The sequence below is a fragment of the Lonchura striata genome, chromosome 1, assembly GCF_046129695.1.
Source record: "Lonchura striata isolate bLonStr1 chromosome 1, bLonStr1.mat, whole genome shotgun sequence".
Taxonomy (NCBI): Eukaryota; Metazoa; Chordata; class Aves; order Passeriformes; family Estrildidae; genus Lonchura; species Lonchura striata.
The window spans coordinates 19,318,095-19,337,195 of NC_134603.1; the positions used below are offsets into that span (position 1 = coordinate 19,318,095).

The window sequence follows — 19,101 nt, forward strand, 5'->3', positions numbered from 1 at the left end:
TTTAAGTAATTTCTAATAAATATTTCCCTACCTATAGCCTGTTGCTAAAAACCTCAAAGGATGGAGGCTGTACAACGTGAAATTCTTTGTGATTCTAAACATTAGATATTTGTTCCCTGTATCAGTTGCAGCTAGCTCGTAGCTGCCAAATAAATTTGGTCATATCAGACCTTCAACCTTGGCCAGCCTAGAGGTAAAACAAGTCCTGAGATGAGGCAGGGATAGGTTGGGTTCAAATCTACACAAGGACTTCACCAATCACGTTCCACCCTAAGCTGCAGACTGGTCAAGAAGCTGGGCTGGGTGGGGATCAGACCAAGCAGCAGTTTAGATCAGGGTGTTTCAAACCCCCTGTATAAACTGAGTTTGAACAATAAAGCTCTCTGCTGTCACATGGATCTGAGGGTTGCGTGGTCCCTGTCTCCCACCACCGACCCCACAAAACACGTCACCCCCAAGGAATAGTTCCCTAAAACAGAATTCTTTGCCATAACTCAAGCTTATTTGCTACTTTCCAGCAGACACAGAGAACAGTTCTTTACTCTTTCTCACAAAAGCACTAGTGAGAAAGTGTTTTTCCCATGTGTCCCCAGTTACACAAAACATTGACTTAAAATTAATTTTTTACTAGACATCATGTTTTCTCAATTTGTGATCACCCTTATTCACATTTTAAACTGTGGATGCCCAAAACTGGAGATGGTATTCAGTGCAAACTGAGTAAAATAGGATTTACTATCTTTCATATGGAAATGTTGATTCTACGTTATATTTTGGTATTTTTCTTCTTCCTCATCAGTTTACAACAGTAACTAACATTCAGTTGCTGTTCTTCTCTCAGGATTTTTTTCTAGTGTTCCTACACAGCTAGTCATTCCCTGTCTCATATCTGTGAATTCTTGGAACTCAGCAGTATATCACACTTCTCAAAAAGAATTTATTAATGTGATTGCTCCAGCCAGCTTCCTATATGTCTTAGTGTGGAAACCATTAAGCTTAAGGAGTTAAGGTTTGACTAATAAATAAAAACAGCAAAATATCTATTCCATCAATCATCTGTGGGGCCAAAATATCTTTGAAATTAAAGCTACAACAGGTAGTCTGAATGCAGCATATTTTACCAGCATCATCCTGCTCACTGTCATGTAGGAGTACAGGAAATGCTGCACTGCTGTTAACTTCTGTCCCCAGGTCAAGAGCTGGTAAGAACAAACCAACTCAAACAATAAATTAAAAACGTTTTTCCATCCTTTACATCTTCAGATAAGAAATGTCTTATCTGAATTGCATTAGAATGCAATTCTAGTGCAAAATATTTCTGTATTTTCTTGTCTCTTACTCTTGCAGCTTTCAACTTACTTCCTCCCCCTGCCAAAAAAAAAAAGAAAAAGAAAAAATATCAGATCTAGACTACCAGAATCTCATATTCTGCAACAGCAATGTAGCCTTTGATCAGAAAAACAACTTAAGAAACTTCTTGTACAGTCCTGAGCTGCTACAAATTTGCCAAATCTCTGTGTCATACATACCTTTCTCTAGCAGCTTTATAACCATGGGTACAAGGAACAGACCATAGAATCATAGAATATTTTCAGTTGGAAGGGACCCACAAGGATCATCAAGTCCAACTCCTGGGCCTGCACAGGACACCCCAAAAGTCACACCATGTGCCCAAGAGCACTGTCCAAATCCTGCTTGAACTCTGTCAGGTTTGGTGCTGTGACCACTTCCCTGGGGAGCTCTTCCAGTGCCCAACAACCCTCTAATATCCACCTTTTTCCTAATCCAAACTAATCCTCCCCTGACACAACTTCAGGCCATTCCCTCTGGTCCTGTCACTGGTCACTGCAGAGGAGCTGAGTGCTCAGCCACTCCTGACAGGATGGTGATTCCTAGCCCTTTCCAGCTGTGCTGTCCTCCTCTGGCCACATTCAAGCACCTGCATGTCCTTATATGGTGGGTTACAGAACTGTGCTCAGTGCTCAAGATGAGATCACATCAACACCAAATAAAGTGGGATAATCCCCCTTTATCCCAGCTGGTGATGCTGTTGTTGATGCACCCCAGTTTGTTCTCTGGGCTGCTGGGGCACACTGCTGACTCCCACTGACCTGATGCCCCAGATCCAGCACTCCCAGATTCCTTTCTGCAGGGCAGCTCTCCAGCCACTCCTCTCACAATTTATACTCCTGCCCAGTGTAACTTTGTCCTAGGTTCAAAATCTGGCATTTGGACATGTTAAATTTATGATTAGAAAGGTAGCAGAGCAGACACCAAGAATAAAAGCTGAGTATTAATATGATCCCTTCAAGTACAGAAAAACATCTCTCAGACCACATAGGCTGCTGGAATGAACAACCCATAAAGCTACTCACATAAAATAGTTTATTAATAAAAAATAAGATATTTAATTTGGCATTTGAAGCTATGTTCCAAGAAAATTTTGCATGGTATGCAACTCCTCCCAGCAAAAGGCTAAACACGGGAATTCCAGATCTTTAATATAAATAGTTGTGCCTGTTCTACAGTTTAAATTATTATATCTATTGACCAATAATGGTATTCCTATTGCTGCAAGAAGTTTATAGCACCACCAGATTATAACTTTTACAACTTTTGTGGGAGACATCAGTCTCAAGGTTACATTTTCTCAAGTGCTCATGAATTCCCCATCTGCACTCCAGCTTAGGTGACAGCCCCTCTGGGTCCCAGGTGTGCCAAACACAGATGGCTGTTCTGCAGGGTTTGAGAGGGGGGTGCTCAGATATCAGTTAACTATAATGAACACCAGGTCCCTGATTGCCAAACTACCTTCAAACATAGGATCTACCACCCTTTTTTCCAGAATGATTTTAGGGAGATGGTATCACAAGAGGCCAGACTACCATAGCTGTTGGCCCTGGCACATCCCTGGCACTCCAAAAGATGGCTACTAGAACAACTGAAAATTATCCTTGTCAAGGGTAAAGTAGGTATTAGAGAATTTTGCAACCAGAGTAAGCATTTTGGATAATATGTGAAACTGATAATTAAAGCTGATTAAAAATACAGTTTGATTTTGGAGTAAAATCTCCTGGAGTGGGTCACATGCAATTGTTGGAATAGCTTCAAAGGACTCCTCTGAGAGTATCTCCTAAAAAAGTGCAAAAATGCCACACTGGGAGCTGAGCCCAGGAAATCCCAGTTGTAGAGATGCCATAGCCTTCAGCAAGCCAGAAAACCAAGCAACCTGCAGGCAAACTGCAAATCCTGGCACACCTAATTAAAAAACTGAGACACTACAGTGTGTGCAAGTGAAACTGTTCTTGCATCTCTTTCCTGGCATGTTATTCTAAATCAAAATGTATCACAACTGTTTAAGAATCTCTGGAAAGCACAACTTTTTCCAGGTTCTAGATATTGGGATGTTCTGTTTGGACAAGAGCCTGCATATCCTTGTCACTACCCTGTAAGAGTTTACAGCTTCAGTAAAGTCAGACTTAACTACAGGTTTTAGAAGTAAGACACAAGCAATAAATAAGTAATTCTGGTTCCCTCTGCACCCTGAGGAATAAAATCTGTCTATTGCATAGTAGGTTCTGAAAGAACTAGAACCTGTTAGAGGGAAACAGGCCTAGTGTAGCTTTGCTGGAACAAAAACATTGCACATCATCACTCAAGATCAGGAAAACATTGTAGGATAATTGGATTGACCTGAAGATTTGAAAACTAAATAATGTAACAAAAGCTAAAGGATTTTTCCAAATCTTTATAATCAGAATGGTACAGTTTGTATCACAAACTTTTCAATATATCAATATCAATCAAACCAAAATCTAAATGTAAAATGAATAAAAATCAAGCATGACATAAAAAAACCAGAAGGAAACAGACTCTTAGAAATACTTTGAAATTCCAAATTCATCAAGAACTGATAAAACTACCGCTGTAATTATCTAAATCCATGAAAATAATATTCCTACAAGCAGATAAGTGCAGCATTCTTGGGTTTATTTTGTCTGAGAGAAGAAATTGAAATCTGATCAATACAAAGTCTTGATTAGCTTTATTATGAACAGCTTGGAGCAACCATTCACAAGGCAGATGTTGAAATACATTCTTTGAAATCTTAAGAAAAAAAATAAAGATTAAAAATAAAGTCACCAAGCTGTATAGAGAAGACTGAAAAAAAATTTTGCCTCTATTTGTGCTGACTTGCAGTTCCTTTTACCTGTTAACAAAATGAATTTTGTTAGTTGGTTACTTTGTACACAACAATAAACTGTTTTGTCTTAACACTTTAAACATCTTTACTTTTTTTAGGATTTTTTAAAATGTATTTCACCAGCTACAATTAAGTAACAAAACTGAGGACAGCTTATTCTTAAGATCTTTCATATAGATCCGCTGGGAGGCACAACAAGCAGCTCAGAAGTGAAGTCAGGAGGGATGTCATTGCCCTTGGGTAGCCAGCATTCATCACAGCAGGCAGCCTTTATTGTCCAGCATGCTGTAATAGTTTCTCAGTAGGGAAGGCAGCATGTAGTAGCATGATGACGTGCAAGATAATGCCTAAAAACACAAAACTGTTTGAAAGGGTCTGTTAGGAGGGAGTGTTTACAGTGGCAGTGGAAGGGAAGAAAGGCAGAATGACCTGGTTCTCTTTTGAGTCATGAATACTGGTAAACATTTTTCATTCTGTATCATGGTCAAGGAACCAAAATAAATTTCCTTCCATTTTGCAGTTTTTATTTGGTCATTGCTTGCTTACCTCTCTTCTGCAGTTCTCTCCTTAGCTCTGCCATTTATGACATCTTTTTTCCCAAAAGAGAAACTTAATATAATCAAGAAACACTTAGGTCTTTAACACACTACAAACTGCTTCATAGTTCCTTATATGATAGGCAGATCAATCATCACTGTCACTGGATATATTTTACTTACTTAAAATGGCTGGAGAAGCTGAACTGTAGTCAACAGAATCACAGAATGGTTTGTGTTGGAAAGGACTTGAACAGACCATCTAGCTCCAATCTCCCTGCTATGGGCAGCCACAACTTCCACTAGACCAGGATGCTCAAAGCTACATCCAACTTGACTTTGAACACTTCCAGTGACAGGGTATCCACTGCTTCTCTGGGCCAACTCTTCTAATGCCTTACCATCCTCACAGAAATCATTCCTTCTTTATCACACTAACCTACTCTTTTTCAGTTTAAAGCCATTAAACTCAGTTATGGTCATTAGAATTAGCTGAAGAAAAAAGAAAACAAAAAGGTTTACAGCCAATTATTTTATGCAGGAAAGTGGGTAATTCAGATCCAAAATCTTTCTCTGAATATCAGGCCACAGTATAGAATGTTAAGCCAAATTGCAACAGACTGCAAATTTTCCATTAGAGACAAGGGTGTTGTGCACACAGGTATTTGTGCACACATGTGAACATGAGCAACAAAGGTAGTGCTTTGCAAGATAGCCATTCTCCTGTTTCTCAGTAAGTCTCTTCCAGATTCCCTTGAATCAGATTTTGAAACTCTGTTTACAGTCTTGCTCCTAATTAAGTAGTTCCACTCACCTCAGTGAACTCTGTTGCTATTTAGTGTGAATTAAAATGGCATTCTACCACACAGAGTGATGACAGATTCAGTGAAGGACCAAAACACCTGAAGTCAAGATCCAAAATACCTTCCAGAAGCCTGTCAGCTTTTCTAGTGATGCCAGGCGACTCTGTTATCAGGTGCAAGAGGCATAAAGCCAAGACATGGGATAGGTGAGACAGATGCTTCAGTCTGCTATAGAGTTACTTAATTTTGCTTTACAGAGTATCTGTCCACTGATTGCATGATACAATGCGCCAGGACATGATGTGCTGCATGCCATCTTTGCCGTGGTGCAATATTCTCCAGTATCAGAGCCTATTTTTAATTTGGGAAGATGCAGGAGTTCACTAAGCATAAAGAAATACAGCAGCTCCTGCAAGATTTTGGAAGACTTCACAAATCAATTAATATTAAATCAGTAAAAAGTTCTTCTGATAAAGATATTACTTAGCCATGTGCTCCTTGGTCAGCTTCAGGTATACTTTTGGTTTAAAAAAAGAAGAAAGAGTAAATTGATTACTTCTCTGTTAGCAGGGAAAATTGGCTGCAGCCAGCACTTCTGAGTAATTCACACTGTCTAGCTACTTTTTCTGGATTTGACGTTTTTAAATCATGAAGTAAAAAGGTCATGTGAAAGGAAAATGAGTTGCTACAGAGCAGTAGTTAGATCCACAGTCACCTAGGATTCATGGATCAAGCACTGACACTCTGCATGGGCATAGAGTATGAGAAGCTATCCAAGCATTTCACTTCCCATACAAAAGGCAACAGGAATACCATCACCCCACTGCCAAACTAGAGCACACTGACAAAAGCACAGATATTATTGACAGGGCATAAACTGGGTCGAGGAAAATGCAAAAATATGTAGTCTTGGCAAAATCTGGTCCTATTTTCTTGATAAAATATCCACAGTATTACCCAGCCTGACACTTTTTTGGTTGGCTTAATCTTAGAAAGATAAAGGTGTCCAAGCAAACTTCCAAGGATGACATGTCTTTGAGATTCCCATTAAGCAACTTCTGCTTTCTGTGTGAGAAATGAAAAATTGAAGCCACTGGATTAATATTTTACATGTCACAGCAGTAATAACTTTTTAATAGTTTTAATTCCTTCTCAAGTACCTTATTAGAAAACAAACCTACTTGATGTTTCTACAGTCTTGCAGATGTTTTGCTTTCACACAATTATAATATAGTCATATTGCCTCTCAAGACAGTTTCTACTGAGAAGCCCAATTAACACTCAGCACTTTAGAAAGGTAGAATTTAAGAGTTTAGTGTTCACCTTTTTTTAGCCAGCTAAATGACAAATATGACTTCTTTTGCATGATCAAAACAAGAATAAAAAAAGTAATAGAAAAAGACAACAGGCCCAGCAGCAGAACATTTAAATACAGCTTGTTTTTAATCAATTTATTTCACACAGTAGTTTCTAAGCAGCACAAGTGTATGTGTACTGTGAGCTCATAAAAATAATGGGAGTGAAAAACAGGACACCTTAATTCTTAAAGGATGCCGATCACTGAGGATTAAAAGCATTGCATAAGAACATGAAAACAGCACTAGGCCCTCAGCTATGGGATAATGCAGTTATTTGAAAAATCTATGGCAGAAAGGGCTGGCTTCTATTTTTTTTTTTTTTTGTGCAATTTAGGTAATGGGGAAAATGTGTTATGCTTTTCTGAAGCTACAGTGATGAAGCACAACCAGAACGAGCAAGGTCAAAACCAGTATCTGTTTACAAACAGTCAGATTACAAATCTGCTAACTTGCATCCTGAAAGCTCCTTACTAAGTCAGATTAACATGGAGTTTCTGTTTATCATCCTGACATAGTTAAAGAACATAGCCCAAAGAATACAAATCACTCCCTGTTTTCAACACTGTAAACTTCACTAAGAGCTGCCTGCCTATTTCCTGAATATACAGGAGAATGTGTACAATATTTCCAAAAAGCTATACAGGAATCACAACTCATCTATCCAGGTACATCAACTGTAATCCCATCTATTGCTTAAATGGATTTCTGAAGGTTGAAAAAATAGTTACTATATTTTATTAACAACTAAGGCCTTCAGCATATGTATGTATGCAACAGAATAAAAAAATTCTTTGGCCAGCAATGAATGAACAGAACCACCATGTATAGAGGCATAAATCTAGTGGGGCACACACCCCACTTATGGAGGTTTATGGAGATATTAATTTTAAGTCATTCAGGACTAAGTATATGTAGCAAATTATAGTGAGACAAGCAGATTGCATGGATTGCCCTGTCTGTCACCCCATCATATGTTATTACATAGGCCTTCCTTTTTGGGAAACAGAACTACTGTTTGGAAGCATATTTGCTTCCATCAGAAATCCCATTTTGCAGTGAATGCTGTTTTTCACAGCTCTAAATGTATTTTTTAGAACTGACATCCTTGCTTTCACTAAGATTGAATTAAGGGCAATGAAGATGATCGAAATTAAAGATTCAATATTACACAGAACTTAGGAAAAATGTTGGTTTACACATTCTGCCTTTTAATAAACTAAACATCCAATGCTCTAAACCCTTAGTCTACTCCTAGGTTAGAGAATGCAAACCATCACTATCCAAGACATGTTGGTTTATGAATACACAAATACACACAGGAGAGGAAATAGAAATAAACAAATATCAGTACATATGTTTGAGAATGTGAACTCCAGGTGAACAAAGCAGCCCAGATGGCAAGTGATGGTGGCAGAAACATGCTCTGGGTCCACCTGCCCCCAGAGGGACCTCCTAGCAGGCATCCCTGCAAGAAATTACAGTTTCCCAAGGAAGAGTGGGCAAAATCTGGAAAATATAAAGATTTTAAGAAGGAACACACTCCCATGAGATTGTGAGGAAAGATGACAAGATGCTCACAAATCTGATACTGAGTATCAGATGGTTTCTGTGATTAGGCTTACCTTTAAACTACTACATTTTTTTTTGTTGCTATATGTCTATGACCTAACTATTGTATTTTGTAGCAGCCAACTGTAGGTAAAGATTAGAAGAGATCATTTTTTCTGAAAAAATAGTCTTATTTTATATTTTCTATTTATTTTTCCTAAGCAGTTTACAAAGGAAAATTAAATCTAAAATGAAAAACTGCGACTCAAGAGACTGTCTCCAAGATTCTGATGAAGAATTTCTCTTTTTTTCCTATTTGCCTTATCTCAACGCTACATTTTTCCCTAGTTTTCTTCCTGATATGAAAGGATGCTTCTGGGCTTCTTCTTGTTAATTAGAAACAAGATTTCAAGATCAATCTAGCAACATCAGAAGAAACAATTCCCTCCATGAATACTTCACAGTGACCATCTGTTATATGACAGGAATTTTAAATATTGTAAAAAATTACCCACAAAAGGCTGAGTCTAAGTAACCAACTTTCAATTGCATATGGAAGAAAAAACACTTCACCCAATACTAGACAAAACACTTCATCTGACAGCTAAAATGCAATTTAAAAAAAATTAAACCTTCCCATTCAAACTGAACTATAATTTCCAAGTAGTGTGTGCAATAGAACCCAAAGAATTTCCAGGAAATTTAGGTCAACGCAATTTTATTTTTGACTTTGTGAAATCAAAAAAAGAATTAAGAAAATAGATGAATCCACATGAAAATTAACATGTTTGAGAGAAAATCACAAACATACTCAAGACAACATAGATCAACTAGGCCGTGAAACAGTCTGAAACTGTACGTGCACACCTAAATATACTAAAAAAGATTTCCAAAGGAGTCATTCTTTATCTAATATATCACTGGCCAAAGCAGTCCGAGTCTGAAACAAATAATTTCAAAAGAAGCTGCACCAAATTAACAGTTTGGATTAATATCTTCTCCAGATGGAGTTTTCAACTTCATGAGCAACATGTAGCATGAAATCTTGCTGCCAAAATAATACCCACTGCATTCTGAACAGAGGAAGAAGCACAGAGATGAACAGAACACTAACCACCCTAAATACATATCTAAAAGTCTTTACCCTAAGCACTTGAAAGGACATGAACGATGAATGACTCAAGATATTAACATCAGACCATTCATTAAAACCCAGACTACAGAAATTCTAAGGAAGTTTGGTATGCCAAGGCCAGAGCTGGATCAAAAAATCCCATCAAACTATCAAACTTTCTAGCAAAAGCCTGTTAGATCAGTTCAGTGCTTATCCTGTACACAAAAATTTGCTTCACTCAAATAGAAAAAGCAGACTGATTTCACATCAGGGAGCCTCTTGACTCATAAAACTGATGGTATAAAGTCACTCTCAAGAAGAAATTAAAATATAAAGCAAATTAAAATACACCACTGGAGTAATGAAACAGCACACAGGTTTACTTTGTCAAATGAGAGATGTTGTATAAAATACATGAAACACACTGACAAGGAAATAATTGAGCAAAAACTACAGCATTTTCAAAAGTAAGAGGCATAAGATTCACATTTATATACTCAGGAAATTAAACACCACAACTGGAGAAATTTAAAAGCAGGTTTTATCAATTCCAAAAGGATCACTGTAAAATATCAGAAAAAATGCTTAGTTTGTTAGCATGCTTCTAACATTTAGTTTTGTGGCCAAAAACCTAGCAATGACTCTTTGCTTTTAGTTTTCCTATAATATGTACACAAACAAAATATATGTGAAAGGCTTGAATTATCTGCACTGCCACCTACAAAACATGAAAACAAAAGATGCCATTCTTAACCTTAACCTGAAAATAAAGGCACAGTATTTGTAAGGTAATATGTCAAGTAATTAAGGTCATCCATGGATAGACACCCTCATTGGGAAGTTCAAGAGCAGAGTTCAACTTTGGCTATGCAGAATTCAGTGATGGAACCTTGCAAGATAAGGCATGCCCTGGCATGCAACCTTCTGTCTGATTTCAACCATCATCACTACACACAGCTCTTACTGTCTTCAGTAAAAGCCCAAGTATTTTTGAACTTTTAAATTCATTAAGAATTTAGAACTGCAGAAAATCAAGTCTAGCAATGACTGAATTTAATTCTATTTAGGAACAGCTAAGACCCAAGATTTGGAACGCAAAAAATATTTGCACAGACATTACCCTGCTTTGACCTTAGCATTGAAACAGAGTAGCCAATTATATTAACCTTTTATTGTGATTTTTTTTTGTTTTCTGGCCAATTACATGTACAGGCATGAGACAGAAGTCACAAGCACCACATACACTTTTAAGTCATTATGTTTTGCTTTCATTACTAGGAATGCTACAAATGCTACCAATACTAGAGTTTTCTTATCTTGAAGATAATTTATGCCATGACAATTACATTCTGTTGAAGCCCTAAATTCTATCGTATGAAGCTGTAATTCCACTAAAAATTCACAAGAGAAACAATCTAATTATTTGTTTTTTTCAGAGAACCTTGAAATTATGAACTGTTACTATTGCTTTGTGAACATTTACCAATCAAGTTGAGAACATTTCTTAAAATCTACTTGGGACTGGAAACAGCATGAAAACAGAAAAGGGACTGATAAATCTGGATAGATTCAGAGGTATTTGCATTATAATACTAAAGTGCAAGAAGTTCTGAGTGACAGCAAATGGTAATTGAAAATACAGATCTCAGACAGAGAAGCCTCATGAGAGAATATCATGCAAATGGCAAGCACTTCAATTTTAAGATGGATTTGCAATTGCCTATTTGTGAATGTTGATAATGCCTTAAGATCAATATGACAGAAGTGAAACGTGGTGTGGGTATTCAAGTCTCCATTTGCAGAGTTTTAAGAATTATAAATGCTCACATGGGATATTTCAACTGCAGAAGAAGAAAATGGAACCTAGTTATGCCTTTGTAATAAAGCTAATTATACAGTCAATCTTTTTCAAATTAAAACTTATACTTGGTTTTAAATTTTTTCTTATTCTTTTTTCCTCAGAAATGTATATCTACTTGTTTCTTAATGTTCTAACTTTTTGCAAGTCATTATTAATATGAAAACCATCAAAAAGTTTAAGAAATATCTTATGTTTTATTATTAGATTCAACTCTATATGCAATGATATCAATAAAACAGTGCTGCTTGCTCAAGTGCTACTAAAATGACACTGGATATTCATTCCATTGTTTAGTAGTCTGATGTTTAGGATTACAATGGTAGAATTGAAATCAGGGTTGAGCAAAAACATCATACATTACCTACCAAACACTTTGACAGATAACTGAATAAAGGTCAGAAACCTGCCTGCTTTAGGAGGCTGTTCTCAACATATTAAAATGGGAAGTGACCAATGTGGTACTCCCCTAGATCTCATTAGCTGAGGAGGAAGAATTTATGTATTCTTGCAGTTCCAGGTGGAAGTCCAAAGGAAAGCCTACATGTGCGTCATCCTCAAGCTTAGCACTGTTCTTTTCTTAGCCAAAGGGGGCTTATCTTATTACCCTTCTTAGCTGTGATGTCCACATATAACCTGAGAACTGCATCATCCCAAAAAGTACAAGCAGCACACAGGAAAGGGGACATCCAGACACTTGTGTCTTGCAAATGCCTAACTGGACACTGTTGCTAGTTCAGCTTTGTACATCTCATTAATGTAAAATCATATTGCTTCCTTTCTCTTAATTCAGGCAAAATTGATGCACTGTGATAATTAAGCCCATGCCTATGAGTTTTAAAAACTTATATGGCTTAGTTGAAACTAAGGTGGAAGTCAATATTTTTTCTGCCTGGCTGGATACACACACAAGTTTTTACCAACAGCTGATGATTCAGGCTGTCTATATTTCTGCATAGTTTCCTCTATTCTGTTTCTGGTATTAAACTGAGCCTATTACAAGCAGTTTTCACATAATTTCAGGCTGTCTGCATAAAGCACTTTTTCCAGCAATATTCAACCATGGCACTTACAAAGCAATTTGGGGAATAAGAGAAGGGAGAGTGACAGTGAGCATTCTTACCAAAATTACTTCACCACTACCCAACAGAACATATGAGGCCACAAATTGCCTTCCCTTCACTGCAAATGCATGCACATAATGGGGGTGCTGGAAAACCACAGAGCCCTCTGACAGAAACCAAACACTATCACATAATTGAAATAAAATTTCAACACTTGTCAGAGGTTATTTATTTAATGTTGGTGCAGGCTTACAAATTCTCCATTCATGTAGAAAACTCACTACCACGGCTGTAGCCTCATAAGTAAGAGATGGAGCAGCCTGCACCAATATAATTACAACATTTTCTGAGTCACAGACAAAAATCTGGCCCATGCTGATACATTATGCAGAGCATCTATAAAAATGACTGTGCTGAAAGCATTAAATAAGAGTTATGACCATGGAATGGGAAATGTCATTATTGATTCCACAATACTAAATTTATCCTTCATACAACAAATAGAGGGACATGAAAAAATGAACACCTTAAAAAGATAATGAGAAATTCAACAACAAAAGATTCTACTTTACTGCCTACTAATTGTTTTTATTCAGGTCACCCAGTATATAAGCTAATATTTACCAAAAACATTTGAACTGTGAACTACAATGTTTCAAGGTCATTCCTTTCCAAACATAAACAGGATTTTAGCAGGAATCTAATTGAAAGAGAATGAAGGGGGGTTTTGCTCTGTTCCTGTAATCTCTTTTACTAGCAAGCACAGTAGAGCTACTTGAAATTTTTGAAACAAAAGAGTTACACAAAATACTACTGTATAAAAAACTTGTGCAAATTATTTTTCTAGCCATGTCAGGCTGGACATTGCAAAGAACAAAAGTGAGGCATTTGCTCCTATTTATACCACAATTAAAATACTCAAGGGTTTATATCACAGAATGAGTTCTCTCGTCTGACCACACCACCAACAGCAATATGTTTTGCAGCTGTTCTGTCCATTGGGGCGAACAACATTTGCACTCACATGCAAAAAAAAAAAAAAATATCATAAAATCAGTAGTGCTACACCAGAAAATGCCTTAGGGCCTTTTAAAACTGATTAAGATAAAACTACAAATTCATACATTTAGTAGCATGCATATTCAGTTCATGGCAGCTTAGTTCTACCAATTAGCCAGAAAGTAGAAGACAAAAAATACACATGGACTTTAATTATAATAACTATATAAATATAAACATGATTGCTTCTCTACTGATGAACAGAAGGTAGGAATATTATCCACACATGGCTCAAAGCTGTTAGCAATACACTATCTGACCCTTCATTAACACATGGGAAGAACCTATTTTTCACTAGTTGTTGATTTGTAGAGCTGTTCAAGGGAAAATTATCCAGCTCTTCCATATGTTAAAATAAAATTAGTCAAAGTCTGTCCCTGTCCTAGGCTCTATAACCTGATGAAGTAGCTTTTTAAGGGAAGGGTTAAGCTTCTTTGTTTTACTGAGGAACTACTGTTCCCTGTACAGTTTTATTTGGTTTAGATCATAAATTCATAGCAAAAACACCTGATAGGAAAGATCAGAACTAGAACTTCCAAATGCAGATAGCATGCAAGAAGGAAAAAAAGTAAAAGTTTAGGCATTAATTTCAAAGTGGTAGTACTCAAAGAGACTAAGCCATAGTTTCTGTAATCTTCTGTCACAAGCTTTATTAGTTAATACCTATATTTAAGGGTTGAAATTAAATATTATTCTTGTAGCTCACCTTCAACTAACCATTCTCAAGTAATTTGATGAGACTAGGCTCCCAAAGTGCCACCATTCTTAAAACACTCCCCTAGTGGTCCTACATAAACTACTTTTCTACATCAATATTTTTTTTAAAGCGGAAAACTTAGTATAGCCAATTAGCAATACTAAAATTGTGTCCATAATAACTAAAGATTCAAAATAGCAGAGGCTGACTAGATGATTTGGGGTAGGCAGAGAAAAGCTTTGACCCAAATGATCACCTCAGATCTAGTGTTGTCCTTCATAATTAGGAATCATGCACTCTTACAATTACATTAAATTATTATTAAATTGTATAAATGCAAATGATCATTTGCACAGAGTAAAACTTTCCTTCATCCAAAGTGATACATATATTTTATGCATCAATGCAACTATGTTCTCTTCAACATGAAGAGCTTACTTGAGACAATATCAAAACAACTAACACAAAAAGTCACTGTTTCAAAGAACAGAAACTTTTTGTACATGTCACACGCTAGGGAACAATAACAGTAATCTTATTTTAGCTGTGATGTTTTACCAGAATGAAGACTTGCCTGTGTTCCTCCTAACTGCTCTTGCAAAAGGCAATAGATGGGTGTTTGGAGAAAGCATCTTGGAAGGTTCTATTCTGAAGTCTTTCAGGAAGAATGTTGCATTTCTAATCCGCAATTAAGAAATAGATTATAAACTTGTTTTCTTTGGAGAAAATACTATCATTTTACCTTTCTTTACCTGTGAAGAGGTATGATTATCAATGCACCAAGAACACTCTGGAAGATGTAATAAGATTGTCTTTCAAGTTAGTCCATTACCTATCTCTTAAGCATAAACACATTTGCAGGATTCAAATGTCCCACAGCTCAGAGCTGGTCACAATCATTAATTTATCATGGTTCAGTTTGTATTAAATGGGAATCTTCCTACACAAAGACACATGACAAAACACAAGTGGTTTAAAATTGCAACAGTCCAGAACTCCAAACAAACTTGAGTAATATAATCCTGGCATGGAAACTGAATGCTTGATGCACTGAAATTTGCATGGTGCCACTGTTGAAGCATGGAGGTATAAAATGTCAGGTACAAGCACCTAGAATGCTACAAGCTGCTGACACCAGCTTCACTGCCCCACACCGTATCAGTCTGTATTTCTGTATTGGCGCAACTTATATTAACTTATCCCCACTATTTTTTTTTCAGATTACTCTTTAAAATCCTTCTAGTAATCATCACAGAATGATTCAGGTTGGAAGGAAACTCAATGATCATATAGTTCCAACCCTCCTGCCATTGGCAGAGACACCTTCCACTAGACCAGACTGCTCAAAGCTTCATCCCCTGAACACTTCCAGGGATGAGGCATCACAACTTCTCTGGGCAATCTGAGTCAGAGTTTCAACATTCACTTAACATGAAGTGACCTAACTCATAGATATTAAAGCACATTGGCCACTGCTTTTGCCCTCACACAGGTATAAATCTGGCTCATTTTAGAATTAATGATTCCAGGATTAAAACATCTGGAAAATATTTACATAGCTTTGGAAAATTGAGTTATTGTGCTTTTCAGAGAAAGTTATTAAAACCAAATCTTCTTATTATCTAAAGACGTACTGGCTTACATAGAGATATGCATTTGGAAAGCTAAAACCAGAAAAATTATCTACAACATGACAGAATACTTTAAAAATTTGGAATAAATAAAGGACATTTTTTACTTTTTTTTTTTCCTTCCTTTTGGATTCACTCAGACAGTGACAGATACTTTCACTGTAGTGAGTTGTAATTAAAATAACTGCAAAGGGGAAGTAGAAACAGGATGCAATTAGCAGCTTCAGGAATTTAGAGATCATGGAGATGGAACAATTTCCTCCCTATCAATGACAACTTTCATATTTCCTCAAGACTTCCTTTATTTCAGATGAAGAAAGACCCATGGGCTCCAACCACTGGTATCTTATGCTCCCTAAAGGAGGTGACAGAAGATGACATATCAATTAATTAGGAGAATTCATTTTTACTGCCTGTTGCCACCAAATATTACTGAACCTATTTCACAGGTATATTCCCTCTGGGTGTATACCGGTGAAATGGAAATGGTTAGAAGTGACTGAGGGTATACTGGGAAGATCAGTAACAAGTTTGTATTCTGCCTGTGCTACAGTTTTACCACGTCTGACTCACAGGATCTTGAAATCTGGGGAAAGCAGAAGGTAAAGGGACTTGGGGAAAGTACATATGGGAAGATAAGGGTATCTTCTCTGAGTGTTTCTCAATATTACTATATTTGCAATATTTTCCCTTTAAAGCTTCATTAAGGTCAAGCTTTATATCTAGGAATAATCTAAGCCTCACTCAAAACTCTCAAAACTTCCTGTAACACTTACTGCAACATTTGTGACAGAATTGCAGTGAGACGATCTGTTGTTCAATGTGCCCCAGTAAAAAATCAGGTACAGATTGTCCACAGAAGTAGTGGATGCCCTACTTACAGGTAGTGTTCAAGGCTTGGTTGGATGGGGCATTGGGCAACCTAGTCTAGTGAGAGATGTGCCCATGGCAGGGGGGTTGGAGCTAGATAATCTTTAAGGTCCCTACCTATAATGTCTGGTTATATTTCATTCCAAACGTTGCAAACTCCACCCAGCCATGCTGTCCCTCCACCTGAGCAAGAACAACCACTGCTTCCATCACTGGGTTTAACCACTTTGCAGACCTCTGCTAGTGCTGTTGGATATGCTGTACATATGTGTTAGAGTTCCAGCATGATTTTGATGCTATTTCTTTTATGGAGTGTAAGGAAAAGTATCACACTCACCAAAATCAGGACCGTTTGTATCTTGTGTTTTACTTCTGGCTGTCTGTATTTACGTACTCTCACTAATGATAATGCAGACAGTTACACAGCCACAGTCACATTATCAGTACAAGGAGATCTTCTCCCCCAGTAGAAGGCTGGTTGCAGTTTGATGAAGACTTCATTAGCTACCAACACCTCATATACTGTGGCTGCTATTTTCAACACAGCTAAGAACCATAGGTCACCAAGTGTCTAAACAATCTTCTCCAAAAGGAGAGATTAACAGCTTTACACAATTTTCAGCCATGTCTTCACAGAGCACTGCACCTGTTTCCACCAACACTCAGAGAGCATCGTTTACTGAGTAAGCAGATAAGGTATTGGGCCTGATCAGAGTTGTTCAGTCTACAGCCTTACGGTACTCTAGTTAAGCTCTGCTGGATGCCAGAGGTATCAATTTCCTCATGAACCTCTCCAAGGGGATCATCACTTTGAGTGATGTATTTCACCAACGTTGATGAACTTATCTTTTCATATCATGCTATGTTGTGCAGCTAGTAATATCTTCATTTCACAGATGTTACTGCTGCTTCAGTTAGTGCCACTTCAAAACATTACTTACAATTTCTTACACTTAGCTATTCCATTTTTTTCCATATTAGAGGTGTCTAAGTCTCTCATTACTTCAGGTAAATCTTCTTAGTTGAGCACAAACTCAGGTATGTAAAATTTCAGGTGAGGCAGACTTCAGTGAAAAAAAAAAAAAAAAGAAAAGAAAAAAGAAAAAGCATGTATGACAGTTTGCATATGGAAAGAGTTTCACAGTCAAGAATTCCATCCACATGGACCAGCTAATTCCTGCTACTATCATCCTTTCTGGCATATGGAAACTGCATGCAAAGAAAGACACAATTTATTTTTACCATGGTGATATAGTAATAGCAACAGAAGGTATGAGTGGGAATTCTATTAGTAGTTTAAGTCCACACATAGAATTAGTGTGGTTCTTTGAAAACTATTCAAGCAGAAAGTACAACAAGAGGATTGAGGTTTCATGTAGAAATTAGATTGACTACTAATGAGTTAGCATTACTCCTTTGGCTATAATATTTCACTGCAGTTAGTATTTATAGTGACTCCAGGAAAAAAGGGGGAAAAAAGTTATCTCAGAGAACATTATTGAAAACCCACAGACACTAACAATAAGATCCCAATGGAGAATTAAAGCCAGAAAAAAATTTTTTTTTTTCTTCCCACTGCAATCTTTTTTCTTGCTATTACTTCTTGTAGTCCTGGATAAAAGTTACTTCTTTCTGTAAGGGGGATTTAAAATATGTTACTTTTTCTCTTTTCAGAAGCTTCAAAAGATGTAATATCAAGTGATCAATCACCTTGGAATATCCTTTTATCAACAACATGGATGCCCTGGCTTTTTTGTGCAACAAAGTGCAAAAGACCACTTGAAATTCAACTGTTAAAGATTCAGATGACTGAATAGATTGGGTCTGCATCAACAGTATACAAATAATCAATTTCTGAAATAGAACAGTATTAATAATTTAAAATCAGAAAGGAAGCATAAAGAAGACTCACAAGTAAATCCAATTGCACTGCAGTGGCTATAAATACTAACATTTTTAGTATGCTCTGTATTATTCATGAAAGATGATTTATTACTAAGGTTTTATATAGCTACGATTAGATTAAGAATATCAAATAATGTATTTACAGTTATTTTAGGAACTATCTACATGGAATCTGGTTGTGTTATGCTCTGGGGAAGAGCAGAGTTATGACTACAATATCAAAATCTTATATTTCTATGCATGTCATATATAAGGTTTATGTAAGATTTCTGGATACTATTTATCTATATAAGTACTTCAATTGAACTATGTTTTACCTATGAAATTTGTTTCACATCTATGTGTCCCAAAAGCATTTTATATGAAGGAACACACAAGCAGACAATTCTTTTCTGTTTCCACAAGTAAAGTTCACTGTGAAATGAATGAGAATTGTATATATAATGTCTGGGGG

At 36.8% G+C, this 19,101-nt stretch overlaps 1 protein-coding gene across 12 annotated transcripts in view; it reads right to left on the reverse strand.

Annotated features, from left to right (window-relative positions):
- Positions 1–19,101, reverse strand: part of OXR1 (oxidation resistance 1) — a 259,555-nt gene that overhangs the window by 234,560 nt on the left and 5,894 nt on the right. The gene's annotated exons all lie outside the window — the stretch shown is intronic.